Raw genomic sequence first — 12,979 nt, forward strand, 5'->3', positions numbered from 1 at the left:
TCCTTACGGTCGTCTGGATCATCAGACTTCAGCTGAAAACACTTCATATTATTGACTAATATTTGCCGCTATGGCGACCCATTACTGCTTGGCTACACATCTGACACGTAACCGATGTTCTCTCCAAACAACAACACTTGCATTTCAGAACATGTCTTTCACACATGTCTACAAAATCACCTTCACCTTCAAATACAGTTACCTTGCGACTGACAGAGACGTAGGCACAGTTTAAAGTTGCTATTTCCATTACATCACGTTAATCAGAAAAACGTTAATTTACATCTGCAGCGGAACAGAATTCCGTTCCGCACAGCGTGGGGCTCGAACCCACAACCCTGAGATTAAGAGTCTCATGCTCTACCGACTGAGCTAGCCGGGCTGCTTCGGTGAATACTTGCCGGGCAGCACGTCACACAGTACTCGTTTGGGTTGGGTGGTCCCATACAGAATCTCTCCATGCTGCCTAATGTTTTCCTAACGTCACACTCGTCACGTACTTCACTTTTATTTCATAATCATTTCTGAGAGTTAAAGGAATTGCATGAAAACCTGCAGAGCTAGTGGCGTCAAAATTAACACTTATACTTGATGTGACTCAAAAGGCGAACGAGTTGCTTTCCGACGTTGTTTTAGATGTGCAAGTGCTAGTGGAAACTCGCGGTGACGCCACTCTGCCGACCATTTCGCTAGTTAACACCGGTCTTGTAGTGTGTGTTTCAAGCTCAAGAGCATCTCCAAGCAGAAAATGGTCAACAGCAACATTCAGACGGTTTCGTACTGCTCAAATGCTACATTAAAACGGTATGTTTCTTATTCAGAAATGATAAAACACGAGCGTGACAGCATTCGAACCTGTAATCTTCAGATCCGAAGTCCGACGCCTTATCCATTAGGCCACAAAGTCACTGACGACCAAGTGCACCTTGTATATGACTCATCTCGAAACGCTCACACCCCTGATAATTTGTGTTTTCGTTCTACTCAGCCGCTGCCCTTGCTCTTTCCCACCCATTCGTTACATTCAACCTCTTACGTGACCGACCAAATATAGACTGGGAAACAAGACCACACACTTTGTGCATACGGAATCGAAGGCAGGGCGTGCCTCGCCGCATTTGCCACGATGGCCATTTGCTACTTCTGCAGAAGCGGCGGCGGCGACGACGTTGACGACGACGACCTCGAGAGGCTCTGACATATGTGAGAAATACATCTATAAAATGTAATTCAGACTGCCTCGTCCCACCTTATGCTGTACCGCTTTGGCAAAGGCTTTATCTGCTCCATTCGCCTTAATCACATATGAGAGTAATTCTTAATAAAAGGCTTGTCGCTAATTGTTCGTCATCACAGATACTGTTTGCTATACGGCCACGACGCGCAACTGATTTCCAAAATTCGACTTCTTCCTTTGAGGATGGAACTCACGAACCTTGGTTTACTAGTCCAGTGCTCTACCACTGAGCTAAAGGGGCGCGTCCTAGCGTTACTTTTGCGTACTTCGTCCTTACGGTCGTCTGGATCATCAGACTTCAGCTGACAACACGTCATATTATTGACTAATGTTTGCAGCTATGGCGACCCATTACTGCTTGGCTACACATCTGACACTTAACCGATGTCCTCTCCAAACAACAACACTTGCATTTCAGAACATGTCTTTCACACATGTCTACAAAATCACCTTCACCTTCAAGTACAGTTTCCTTGCGACTGACAGAGACGTAGGCAAAGTTTAAAGTTGCTATTTCCATTACATCACGTTAATCAGAAAAACAGTAATTTACATCTGCAGCGGAACAAAATTCCGTTCCGCCCAGCGTGGGGCTCGAACCCTCGACCCTGAGAATAAGAGTCTCATGCTCTACCAACTGAGGTAGCCGGGCTGCTTCGGTGAATACTTGCCAGGCAGCACGTCACACAGTACTCGTTTGGGTTGAGTGGTCCCATACAGAATCTCTCCATGCTGCCTAATGTTTTCCTAACGTCACACTCGTCACGTACTTTACTTTTATTTCATAATCATTTCTGAGAGGTAAAGGAATTGCATGACAACCTGCAGAGCTAGTGGCGTCAAAATTAACACTCATACTTGATGTGACTCAAAAGGCGACCGAGTTACTTTCCGACGTTGTTTTAGATGTGCAAGTGCTAGTGGAAACTCGCGGTGACGCAACTCTGCCGACCATTTCGCTAGTTAACACCGGTCTTGTAGTGTGTGTTTCAAGCTCAAGAGCATCTCCAAGCAGAAAATGGTCAACAGCAACATTCAGACGGTTTCGTACTGCTCAAATGCTACATTAAAACGGTATGTTTCTTATTCAGAAATGATAAAACACGAGCGTGACAGCATTCGAACCTGTAATCCTCAGATCTGAAGTCCGACGCCTTATCTATTAGGCCACACAGTCACTGACGGCCAAGTGCAACTTGTATATGACTTATCTCGAAACGCTCACACCCCTGATAATTTGTGTTTTCGTTCTACACAGCCGCTGCCCTTGCTCTTTCCCACCCATTCGTTACATTCAACCTCCTACGTGACCGAGCAAATATAGACTGGGAAACAAGACCACACACTTTGTGCATACGGAATCGAAGGCAGGGCGTGCCTCGCCGCATTTGCCACGATGGCCATTTGCTACTTCTGCAGAAGCGGCGGCGGCGACGACGACGACGACGACGACGACGACGACCGCGAGAGGCTCTGACATATGTGAGAAATACATCTATAAAATGTAATTCAGACTGCCTCGTCCCACCTTATGCTGTACCGCTTTGGCAAAGGCTTTATCTGCTCCATTCGCCTTAATCACATATGAGAGTAATTCTTAATAAAAGGCGTGTCGCTAATTGTTCGTCATCACAGATACTGTTTGCTATACGGCCACGACGCGCAACTGATTTCCAAAATTCGACTTCTTCCTTTGAGGATGGAACTCACGAACCTTGGTTTACTAGTCCAGTGCTCTACCACTGAGCTAAAGGGGCGCGTCCTAGCGTTACTTTTGCGTACTTCGTCCTTACGGTCGTCTGGATCATCAGACTTCAGCTGACAACACGTCATATTATTGACTAATGTTTGCAGCTATGGCGACCCATTACTGCTTGGCTACACATCTGACACTTAACCGATGTCCTCTCCAAACAACAACACTTGCATTTCAGAACATGTCTTTCACACATGTCTACAAAATCACCTTCACCTTCAAGTACAGTTTCCTTGCGACTGACAGAGACGTAGGCAAAGTTTAAAGTTGCTATTTCCATTACATCACGTTAATCAGAAAAACAGTAATTTACATCTGCAGCGGAACAAAATTCCGTTCCGCCCAGCGTGGGGCTCGAACCCTCGACCCTGAGAATAAGAGTCTCATGCTCTACCAACTGAGGTAGCCGGGCTGCTTCGGTGAATACTTGCCAGGCAGCACGTCACACAGTACTCGTTTGGGTTGGGTGGTCCCATACAGAATCTCTCCATGCTGCCTAATGTTTTCCTAACGTCACACTCGTCACGTACTTTACTTTTATTTCATAATCATTTCTGAGAGGTAAAGGAATTGCATGACAACCTGCAGAGCTAGTGGCGTCAAAATTAACACTCATACTTGATGTGACTCAAAAGGCGACCGAGTTACTTTCCGACGTTGTTTTAGATGTGCAAGTGCTAGTGGAAACTCGCGGTGACGCAACTCTGCCGACCATTTCGCTAGTTAACACCGGTCTTGTAGTGTGTGTTTCAAGCTCAAGAGCATCTCCAAGCAGAAAATGGTCAACAGCAACATTCAGACGGTTTCGTACTGCTCAAATGCTACATTAAAACGGTATGTTTCTTATTCAGAAATGATAAAACACGAGCGTGACAGCATTCGAACCTGTAATCCTCAGATCTGAAGTCCGACGCCTTATCTATTAGGCCACACAGTCACTGACGGCCAAGTGCAACTTGTATATGACTTATCTCGAAACGCTCACACCCCTGATAATTTGTGTTTTCGTTCTACACAGCCGCTGCCCTTGCTCTTTCCCACCCATTCGTTACATTCAACCTCTTACGTGACCGAGCAAATATAGACTGGGAAACAAGACCACACACTTTGTGCATACGGAATCGAAGGCAGGGCGTGCCTCGCCGCATTTGCCACGATGGCCATTTGCTACTTCTGCAGAAGCGGCGGCGGCGACGACGACGACGACGACGACGACGACGACCGCGAGAGGCTCTGACATATGTGAGAAATACATCTATAAAATGTAATTCAGACTGCCTCGTCCCACCTTATGCTGTACCGCTTTGGCAAAGGCTTTATCTGCTCCATTCGCCTTAATCACATATGAGAGTAATTCTTAATAAAAGGCGTGTCGCTAATTGTTCGTCATCACAGATACTGTTTGCTATACGGCCACGACGCGCAACTGATTTCCAAAATTCGACTTCTTCCTTGGAGGATGTAACTCACGACCCTTGGTTTACTAGTCCAGTGCTCTACCACTGAGCTAAAGGGGCGCGTCCTAGGGTTACTTTTGAGAACTTCGTCCTTACGGTCGTCTGGATCATCAGACTTCAGCTGAAAACACTTCATATTATTGACTAATATTTGCCGCTATGGCGACCCATTACTGCTTGGCTACACATCTGACACGTAACCGATGTTCTCTCCAAACAACAACACTTGCATTTCAGAACATGTCTTTCACACATGTCTACAAAATCACCTTCACCTTCAAATACAGTTACCTTGCGACTGACAGAGACGTAGGCACAGTTTAAAGTTGCTATTTCCATTACATCACGTTAATCAGAAAAACGTTAATTTACATCTGCAGCGGAACAGAATTCCGTTCCGCACAGCGTGGGGCTCGAACCCACAACCCTGAGATTAAGAGTCTCATGCTCTACCGACTGAGCTAGCCGGGCTGCTTCGGTGAATACTTGCCGGGCAGCACGTCACACAGTACTCGTTTGGGTTGGGTGGTCCCATACAGAATCTCTCCATGCTGCCTAATGTTTTCCTAACGTCACACTCGTCACGTACTTCACTTTTATTTCATAATCATTTCTGAGAGTTAAAGGAATTGCATGGAAACCTGCAGAGCTAGTGGCGTCAAAATTAACACTTATACTTGATGTGACTCAAAAGGCGAACGAGTTGCTTTCCGACGTTGTTTTAGATGTGCAAGTGCTAGTGGAAACTCGCGGTGACGCCACTCTGCCGACCATTTCGCTAGTTAACACCGGTCTTATAGTGTGTGTTTCAAGCTCAAGAGCATCTCCAAGCAGAAAATGGTCAACAGCAACATTCAGACGGTTTCGTACTGCTCAAATGCTACATTAAAACGGTATGTTTCTTATTCAGAAATGATAAAACACGAGCGTGACAGCATTCGAACCTGTAATCTTCAGATCCGAAGTCCGACGCCTTATCCATTAGGCCACAAAGTCACTGACGACCAAGTGCACCTTGTATATGACTCATCTCGAAACGCTCACACCCCTGATAATTTGTGTTTTCGTTCTACTCAGCCGCTGCCCTTGCTCTTTCCCACCCATTCGTTACATTCAACCTCTTACGTGACCGACCAAATATAGACTGGGAAACAAGACCACACACTTTGTGCATACGGAATCGAAGGCAGGGCGTGCCTCGCCGCATTTGCCACGATGGCCATTTGCTACTTCTGCAGAAGCGGCGGCGGCGACGACGTTGACGACGACGACCTCGAGAGGCTCTGACATATGTGAGAAATACATCTATAAAATGTAATTCAGACTGCCTCGTCCCACCTTATGCTGTACCGCTTTGGCAAAGGCTTTATCTGCTCCATTCGCCTTAATCACATATGAGAGTAATTCTTAATAAAAGGCTTGTCGCTAATTGTTCGTCATCACAGATACTGTTTGCTATACGGCCACGACGCGCAACTGATTTCCAAAATTCGACTTCTTCCTTTGAGGATGGAACTCACGACCCTTGGTGTATTAGTCCAGTGCTCTACCACTGAGCTAAAGGGGCGCGTCCTAGCGTTACTTTTGCGTACTTCGTCCTTACGGTCGTCTGGATCATCAGACTTCAGCTGACAACACGTCATATTATTGACTAATGTTTGCAGCTATGGCGACCCAATACTGCTTGGCTACACATCTGACACGTAACCGATGTTCTCTCCAAACAACAACACTTGCATTTCAGAACATGTCTTTCACAAATGTCTACAAAATCACCTTCACCTTCAAATACAGTTTCCTTGCGACTGACAGAGACGTAGGCAAAGTTTAAAGTTGCTATTTCCATTACATCACGTTAATCAGAAAAACGGTAATTTACATCTGCAGCGGAACAGAATTCCGTTCCGCCCAGCGTGGGGCTCGAACCCACAACCCAGAGATTAAGAGTCTCATGCTCTACCGACTGAGTTAGCCGGGCTGTTTCGGTGAATACTTGCCGGGCAGCACGTCACACAGTACTCGTTTGGGTTGGGTGGTCCCATACAGAATCTCTCCATGCTGCCTAATGTTTTCCTAACGCCACACTCGTCACGTACTTCACTTTTATTTCATAATCATTTCTGAGAGGTAAAGGAATTGCATGACAACCTGCAGAGCTAGTGGCGTCAAAATTAACACTTATACTTGATGTGACTCAAAAGGCGAACGAGTTACTTTCCCACGTTGTTTTAGATGTGCAAGTGCCAGTGGAAACTCGCGGTGACGCCACTCTGCCGAACATTTCGCTAGTTAACACCGGTCTTGTCGTGTGTGTTTCAAGCTCAAGAGCATCTCCAAGCAGAAAATGGTCAACACCAACATTCAGACGGTTTCGTACTGCTCAAATGCTACATTAAAACGGTATGTTTCTTATTCAGAAATGATAAAACACGAGCGTGACAGCATTCGAACCTGTAATCTTCAGATCCGAAGTCCGACGCCTTATCCATTAGGCCACACAGTCACTGACGACCAAGTGCGCCTTGTATATGACTTATCTCGAAACGCTCACACCCCTGATAATTTGTGTTTTCGTTCTACACAGCCGCTGCCCTTGCTCTTTCCCACCCATTCGTTACATTCAACCTCTTACGTGACCGACCAAATATAGACTGGGAAACAAGACCACACACTTTGTGCATACGGAATCGAAGGCAAGGCGTGCCTCGCCGCATTTGCCACGATGGCCATTTGCTACTTCTGCAGAAGCGGCGGCGGCGACGACGACGACGACGACGACGACGACGACGACCGCGAGAGGCTCTGACATATGTGAGAAATACATCTATAAAATGTAATTCAGACTGCCTCGTCCCACCTTATGCTGTACCGCTTTGGCAAAGGCTTTATCTGCTCCATTCGCCTTAATCACATATGAGAGTAATTCTTAATAAAAGGCATGTCGCTAATTGTTCGTCATCACAGATACTGTTTGCTATACGGCCACGACGCCCAACTGATTTCCAAAATTCGACTTCTTCCTTTGAGGATGTAACTCACGACCCTTGGTTTACTAGTCCAGTGCTCTACCACTGAGCTAAAGGGGCGCGTCCTAGGGTTACTTTTGAGAACTTCGTCCTTACGGTCGTCTGGATCATCAGACTTCAGCTGACAACACTTCATATTATTGACTAATATTTGCCGCTATGGCGACCCATTACTGCTTGGCTACACATCTGACACGTAACCGATGTTCTCTCCAAACAACAACACTTGCATTTCAGAACATGTCTCTCACACATGTCTACAAAATCACCTTCACCTTCAAATACAGTTTCCTTGCGACTGACAGAGACGTAGGCAAAGTTTAAAGTTGCTATTTCCATTACATCACGTTAATCAGAAAAACGTTAATTTACATCTGCAGCGGAACAGAATTCCGTTCCGCCCAGCGTGGGGCTCGAACCCACGACCCTGAGATTAAGAGTCTCATGCTCTACCGACTGAGCTAGCCGGGCTGCTTCAGTGAATACTTGCCGGGCAGCACGTCACATAGTACTCGTTTGGGTTGGGTGGTCCCATACAGAATCTCTCCATGCTGCCTAATGTTTTCCTAACGTCACACTCGTCACGTACTTCACTTTTATTTCATAATCATTTCTGAGAGGTAAAGGAATTGCATGACAACCTGCAGAGCTAGTGGCGTCAAAATTAACACTTATACTTGATGTGACTCAAAAGGCGAACGAGTTACTTTCCGACGTTGTTTTAGATGTGCAAGTGCCAGTGGAAACTCGCGGTGACGGCACTCTGCCGACCATTTCGCTAGTTAACACCGGTCTTGTAGTGTGTGTTTCAAGCTCAAGAGCATCTCCAAGCAGAAAATGGTCAACAGCAACATTCAGACGGTTTCGTACTGCTCAAATGCTACATTAAAACGGTATGTTTCTTATTCAGAAATGATAAAACACGAGCGTGACAGCATTCGAACCTGTAATCCTCAGATCTGAAGTCCGACGCCTTATCCATTATGCCACACAGTCACTGACGGCCAAGTGCAACTTGTATATGACTTATCTCGAAACGCTCACACCCCTGTTAATTTGTGTTTTCGTTCTACACAGCCGATGCCCTTGCTCTTTCCCACCCATTCGTTACATTCAACCTCCTACGTGACCGAGCAAATATAGACTGGGAAACAAGACCACACACTTTGTGCATACGGAATCGAAGGCAGGGCGTGCCTCGCCGCATTTGCCACGATGGCCATTTGCTACTTCTGCAGAAGCGGCGGCGGCGGCGACGACGACGACGACGACGACGACGACGACGACCGCGAGAGGCTCTGACATATGTGAGAAATACATCTATAAAATGTAATTCAGACTGCCTCGTCCCACCTTATGCTGTACCGCTTTGGCAAAGGCTTTATCTGCTCCATTCGCCTTAATCACATATGAGAGTAATTCTTAATAAAAGGCGTGTCGCTAATTGTTCGTCATCACAGATACTGTTTGCTATACGGCCACGACGCGCAACTGATTTTCAAAATTCGACTTCTTCCTTTGAGGATGGAACTCACGACCCTTGGTTTTATAGTTTACTGCTCTACCACTGAGCTAAAGAGGCGCGGCCTAGCGGTACTTTTGAGTACTTCGTCCTTACGGTCGTCTGGATCATCAGACTTCAGCTGACAACACTTCATATTACCGACTAATATTTGCAGCTATGGCGACCCATTACTGCTTGGCTACACATCTGACACTTAACCGATGTCCTCTCCAAACAACAACACTTGCATTTCAGAACATGTATTTCACACATGTCTACAAAATCACCTTCACCTTCAAATATAGTTTCCTTGCGACAGACAGAGACGTAGGCAAAGTTTAAAGTCGCTATTTCCAATACATCACGTTAATCAGAAAAACAGTAATTTACATCTGCAGCGGAACAAAATTCCGTTCCGCCCAGCGTGGTGCTCGAACCCACGACCCTGAGATTAAGAGTCTGATGCTCTACCGACTGAGCTAGCCGGGCTGTTTCGGTGAATACTTGCCGGGTAGCACGTCACACAGTACTCGTTTGGGTTGGGTGGTCCCATACAGAATCTCTCCATGCTGCCTAATGTTTTCCTAACGTCACACTCGTCACGTACTTCACTTTTATTTCATAATCATTTCTGAGAGGTAAATGAATTGCATGACAACCTGCAGAGCTAGTGGCGTCAAAATTAACACTCACACTTGATGTGACTCAAAAGGCGAACGAGTTACTTTCCGACGTTGTTTTAGATGTGCAAGTGCCAGTGGAAACTCGCGGTGACGGCACTCTGCCGACCATTTCGCTAGTTAACACCGGTCTTGTAGTGTGTGTTTCAAGCTCAAGAGCATCTCCAAGCAGAAAATGGTCAACAGCAACATTCAGACGGTCTCGTACTGCTCAAATGCTACATTAAAACGGTATGTTTCTTATTCAGAAATGATAAAACACGAGCGTGACAGTATTCGAACCTGTAATCTTCAGATCTGAAGTCCGACGCCTTATCCATTAGGCCACACAGTCACTGACGACCAAATGCAACTTGTATATGACTCATCTCGAAACGCTCACACCCCTGATAATTTGTGTTTTCGTTCTACACAGCCGCTGCCCTTGCTCTTTCCCACCCATTCGTTACATTCAACCTCTTACATGACCGACCAAATATAGACTGGGAAACAAGACCACACACTTTGTGCATACGGAATCGAAGGCAGGGCGTGCCTCGCCGCATTTGCCACGATGGCCATTTGCTACTTCTGCAGAAGCGGCGGCGGCGACGACGACGACGACGACGACGACGACGACGACGACCGCGAGAGGCTCTGACATATGTGAGAAATACATCTATAAAATGTAATTCAGACTGCCTCGTCCCACCTTATGCTGTACCGCTTTGGCAAAGGCTTTATCTGCGCCATTCGCCTGAATCACATCTGAGAGTAATTCTTAATAAAAGGCATGTCGCTAATTGTTCGTCATCACAGATACTGTTTGCTATACGGCCACGACGCGCAACTGATTTCCAAAATTCGACTTCTTCCTTTGAGGATGGAACTCACGACCCTTGGTTTACTAGTCCAGCGCTCTACCACTGAGCTAAAGGCGCGCGTCCTAGCGGTACTTTTACGTACTTTGTCCTTACGGTCGTCTGGATCATCAGACTTCAGCTGACAACACTTAATATTACCGACTAATATTTGCAGCTATGGCGACTCATTACTGCTTGGCTACACATCTGACACGTAACCGACGTCCTCTCCAAACAACAATACCTGCATTTCAGAACATGTCTTTCACACATGTCTACATAATCACCTTCACCTTCAAATACAGTTTCCTTGCGACTGACAGAGACGTAGGCAAAGTTTAAAGTTGCTATTTCCATTACATCATGTTAATCAGAAAAACAGTAATTTACATCTGCAGCGGAGCAAAATTCCGTTCCGCCCAGCGTAGGGCTCGAACCCACGACCCTGAGATTAAGAGTCTCATGCTCTACCGACTGAGCTAGCCGGGCTGCTTCGGTGTATACTTGCCGGGCAGCACGTCACACTGTACTCGTTTGGGTTGGGTGGTCCCATACAGAATCTCTCCATGCTGCCTAATGTCACGTACTTCACTTTTATTTCATAATCATTTCTGAGAGGTAAAGGAATTGCATGACAACCTGCAGAGCTAGTGGCGTCAAAATTAACACTCATACTTGATGTGACTCAAAAGGCGAACGAGTTACTTTCCGACGTTGTTTTAGATGTGCAAGTGCTAGTGGAAACTCGCGGTGACGGCACTCTGCCGACCATTTCGCTAGTTAACACCGGTCTTGTAGTGTGTTTCAAGCTCAAGAGCATCTCCAAGCAGAAAATGGTCAACAGCAACATTCAGACGGTTTCGTACTGCTCAAATGCTACATTAAAACGGTATGTTTCTTATTCAGAAATGATAAAACACGAGCGTGATAGCAGTCGAACCTGTAATCTTCAGATCCGAAGTCCGACGCCTTATCCATTTTTTTTTCCTTTTCTTTTTCTTTTTTTTTTTTTACCTCTCGCCCTGCAGCTGCTCACGCTAACCACGGGACTTTTTTTTTTTTCTTTTAACTTTCTAATAAGACGCTACCCCTTTTTTTTTATCTGGACAGGAAAGGAAAAACTGCAAAAAAAATGTCTATTTGCTACCGCCACTTGTATTCTAACAAAAAAATAAAATTAAATGCACCTCTTCAGGCGTTGGCACCTATCTACACCTATTCCAAAACAACTAACCTATTACTGCAAAGGTGTAGGAAAGGAAGAAAGTAGGGGGGAAGAAACATAGAGAGTAGCGATAAAAAAAATGAAATTTGTTGTGAACAGGAACTTTTTTTTATTGTATTGCATTTTTGTTTTCTTTATTTTTCTTTGTTTTTTTTGTATGTATGTTTTTAATTATTCATTTTTTTGTATTATGGCAGTCGTTGCACCAGAATTCTAGGAGTCGCTTGCGCCGTCTGATTGGCGGAACATCCAAACGTGTCTTCTCGAAATTTTAGTGGGGATTCCGTGTGTAGTACGTTCAGAACATCATATCGGCAAAAAAGCATCAGCATCTCATGGCTTGGACGTTCCAGCTGGAAGGCGGGTCATGAAAGGCGCTCCGTAGAAAATTGGAAAAGAACTGCTTGTATCTGGGGTTGCGAACAAGTGCACAATGTCGATCGTTAAGGTACGTCCAATAACCTAGTTCTGATTTCTCATCGGGCCCAAAAAGGTAGCGGACTGTATGACCGCGTATCCAATTCACGGCATTAGTTTTTGTTGTGGGGTAATGAATCACATCCGGGAATAGAAGCGTCAGGAAAATAATCTGAGCAGGCGGCTGTCGGGTGAGGAAAGCCAGGATACACTGCGCAAGCCTCCAGACGTCAGCAGACGGACCACATGAGAACCGATGAGCGTCCGTGTCCTCTACACCACAGTGAACACAGAGTGGTGTGTCAGCAAGGCGGATGCGGTGCAAACGAGACTGGTTGACCTGTTTGCCATTGACGGTGATATACCAGGTGGACTGAACGCTGGTGTCGAGGTAACCAGCATGCACTGCTTTCCACACACGGCGCCATATGATCTGGGGAAACTTGTGTTCAATGGGGTTGGGGGTTTGACACATTTGTAAGGTGTCGTATACAGTCTTTGTCTGGAGTATACGGAGAAGGGGTAAGGAGTGCAGAATGTAACTGATTTCAAAGAAGAAGTACCGAAAGTGATAAAAGGGGGGTGGAATGTCGGATAACATGACCGGGGCTGACATGGAGACTGGTGCGTATTCACGCAAAAGCAGTCCGGTCAGGCTCGTCTTGCAGCGACGCCAGACTTTCAGTTGGGAGCTAACAAAAAGTGCGGTAACTCTGTCTGGCACATGGAATAAGCCCACTCCACCACGCTCCCGCGGGAGGGCAAGGGAGGAATATTGAACTTTAAATAACTTCCCGGCACAGACAAAGGATCCCATTGCCATCTACATACGACG

The 12,979-nt window shown here is 46.0% G+C and overlaps 8 non-coding genes across 8 annotated transcripts; all 8 read right to left on the reverse strand.

The window, feature by feature from the left end:
• Positions 1 to 309: 309 nt before the first annotated feature.
• On the reverse strand, positions 310 to 382 carry Trnak-cuu (transfer RNA lysine (anticodon CUU)). The gene has a single exon. It is a non-coding gene; the product is annotated as a tRNA-Lys (tRNA).
• Positions 383 to 1,816: 1,434 nt separating this feature from the next.
• On the reverse strand, positions 1,817 to 1,889 carry Trnak-cuu (transfer RNA lysine (anticodon CUU)). Its single transcript has one exon. It is a non-coding gene; the product is annotated as a tRNA-Lys (tRNA).
• A 1,443-nt stretch (positions 1,890 to 3,332) lies between these two features.
• Positions 3,333 to 3,405, reverse strand: Trnak-cuu (transfer RNA lysine (anticodon CUU)). Its single transcript has one exon. It is a non-coding gene; the product is annotated as a tRNA-Lys (tRNA).
• A 1,443-nt stretch (positions 3,406 to 4,848) lies between these two features.
• Trnak-cuu (transfer RNA lysine (anticodon CUU)) lies at positions 4,849 to 4,921 on the reverse strand. Its single transcript has one exon. It is a non-coding gene; the product is annotated as a tRNA-Lys (tRNA).
• A 1,434-nt stretch (positions 4,922 to 6,355) lies between these two features.
• Trnak-cuu (transfer RNA lysine (anticodon CUU)) lies at positions 6,356 to 6,428 on the reverse strand. Its single transcript has one exon. It is a non-coding gene; the product is annotated as a tRNA-Lys (tRNA).
• A 1,446-nt stretch (positions 6,429 to 7,874) lies between these two features.
• Trnak-cuu (transfer RNA lysine (anticodon CUU)) lies at positions 7,875 to 7,947 on the reverse strand. The gene has a single exon. It is a non-coding gene; the product is annotated as a tRNA-Lys (tRNA).
• Positions 7,948 to 9,396: 1,449 nt separating this feature from the next.
• Trnak-cuu (transfer RNA lysine (anticodon CUU)) lies at positions 9,397 to 9,469 on the reverse strand. Its single transcript has one exon. It is a non-coding gene; the product is annotated as a tRNA-Lys (tRNA).
• A 1,449-nt stretch (positions 9,470 to 10,918) lies between these two features.
• Trnak-cuu (transfer RNA lysine (anticodon CUU)) lies at positions 10,919 to 10,991 on the reverse strand. The gene has a single exon. It is a non-coding gene; the product is annotated as a tRNA-Lys (tRNA).
• Between the last annotated feature and the right edge of the window lie 1,988 nt (positions 10,992 to 12,979).

This window comes from Schistocerca gregaria, chromosome 8 (genome assembly GCF_023897955.1).
Source record: "Schistocerca gregaria isolate iqSchGreg1 chromosome 8, iqSchGreg1.2, whole genome shotgun sequence".
NCBI lineage: Eukaryota > Metazoa > Arthropoda > Insecta > Orthoptera > Acrididae > Schistocerca > Schistocerca gregaria.